This window comes from Chrysochloris asiatica, unplaced genomic scaffold (genome assembly GCF_000296735.1).
Source record: "Chrysochloris asiatica unplaced genomic scaffold, ChrAsi1.0 scaffold00004, whole genome shotgun sequence".
NCBI lineage: Eukaryota > Metazoa > Chordata > Mammalia > Afrosoricida > Chrysochloridae > Chrysochloris > Chrysochloris asiatica.
Window position 1 is genome coordinate 3,153,167 of NW_006408522.1, and position 1,987 is coordinate 3,155,153.

The following is a 1,987-nucleotide window of genomic DNA, read 5'->3' on the forward strand; positions in this document are numbered from 1 at the left end:
AGTTTAAGAGTATGGGGGAAAGAAAGAGTCCCCACTGAATAGCTGTCATCTTGTCTAGATGGGTCTGGTGAAAAGAGATGGGAATAAGATTCGTAAGATTCAATAGTGAATAATTGTTATCATGACTAATCGCGACTGTCACAATTGTAAAGGTAAAAGTTTTGTAACAAAAAAAGGGGAGTGGTTAATCTTACAGTCCAGAATAAAAGGACCCTAGGACCATCAAGAGAGGAACGCACAAGTAGAATGCAGGACCTCATCCAGGGAAGCAGCAGCGCCAGAGATGGAGGCAGAGATGGGGGCATGGAGAGGGGGTGCGGCTGAGGACTCTAGATTTATGTACTAATAAGAGAGGGACTAAGAGCTGGTGGCCAGGAGCAGACTTGCTGAATGTGCCCTTTGGAGATGTAAATTATTATATATGCCTGAGTGGTTTTTTGTTTGTTTGGTTGGTTTTTAAAAAGCTAAAGAGAAATACTGTTAACTGATGGTACATGGAGGGGATTATAATCAATGTAATGAAACAAGGTATATGATTTGTTGAAAGTAAAACTGATGATATACCCTGTAAACTTTCACTCAATCCACAATAAAAACCTTAAATTAAAAAAAGAAAGATGAAAAAATGTGGAGGGAAGGCATTTTGCAAATTCAAATGAATATTTTGATAATTCAATCTCAAGGAAATCCTTAGGGGAAGAGGGCAAAGTTGGATCTCCCCAGAGCTTGATCTGAGAGCCTTCCACCACGCCAGTCAGCAGCTTGAGGCCAACGGAAGTGGGATAAAGTGGAACGGGGTGTAATCTCATGGTCCTTCCCATTGACCTGACAGCCATTCAATCATGTCTGATAGTTACTGGCTGTCTCCTTCTTTCTACATCCCCCAAGGTACACAGAGGCATGGCGTTTTGGGTTACTTTCATCTGAAATATTGTTCTTATTCTTGTTAGCTGCCGTCAAGCCAACCCCCAACTCAGGTTGGCCACAAGCACAGTGGAATGAAATGTTGCCTAGTCCTGTACCATCCCCATGACTGGTTATAATTTGGATCATTATGATCCACAAGGTTTTCACTGGCTAATATTTTGGAAGTAAATCATCAGGCCTGGCTTCCTAGTTAGCCTAGGAGCACTGTGGAAACCTGTCCCGCATCATAGTAACTTGCAAGCCTCCACTGACATGCGGTGCATTGGCCGGGAATCAAACTCATCTCCCACACAGAAAGGGAGAATTCAATCACTTAACTTCCACTGCCTTCATTTTCACCCTGGAGGAGCTGGGACACTAAGAAACTCCCTTTGCTCAAGATAGTCCTGCCCTGAGGAAAAGCGATCTTCATTTCTGGGTGTTCTGAGGTTCATCTGGATGTGGGAAGCCTAGGGGCTGCAGTTGGCTTCTGCTGCAGCCAAAACCAAATCTATTTCCTCTCCTTCTCATGCCAACTGACTAAGCGTCTTAACCTGACCCAGAAAAATGGAAAGCTAAAACACACTTCATGAGGTGGAATTGTGAATAAGCTTTTTCCCCACTGAGACAATTCCTCTATGTTGAAAGTATAATACAGAAAAAAGTCAGGACAGACATGAACGCCTAGAAAACAGATTCATTTTTAACATAACTGTTGTTGAGTTCTTGCTTGTGTCTAACCTACCTTCTGCCTGTTGGAAGTGAACCCATTCCTTCTGCCTTGAACTCATTCATGGGGGTTGTGGCCCATTTTAGAATTCAACAAGACACGCAAAAGTTTGCTGTTCACACAAGAAAGATGAATCATCTTTTAGCACCACTTTTACTGTAAGGACCAAACTGATTTTACCTGATTTTGCCTACCTAGAGACTGCTTGACTAAACTCTAGTCAGGCTCAGGAAAGCATTTTAAATAGACAAGGCCTCAGTTTTTAGTTCCCCCCAGAGACAAGGTCAATCTCCATTCTGTACATTAGCCTGAACACGTCCTCTAGCTCCAAGAAAATGATATATGTATAAA

At 42.5% G+C, this 1,987-nt stretch overlaps 1 protein-coding gene across 1 annotated transcript in view; it reads right to left on the bottom strand.

Annotated features, from left to right (window-relative positions):
* SLC24A1 (solute carrier family 24 (sodium/potassium/calcium exchanger), member 1) overlaps positions 1-1,987 on the bottom strand; it is a 31,642-nt gene that overhangs the window by 22,223 nt on the left and 7,432 nt on the right.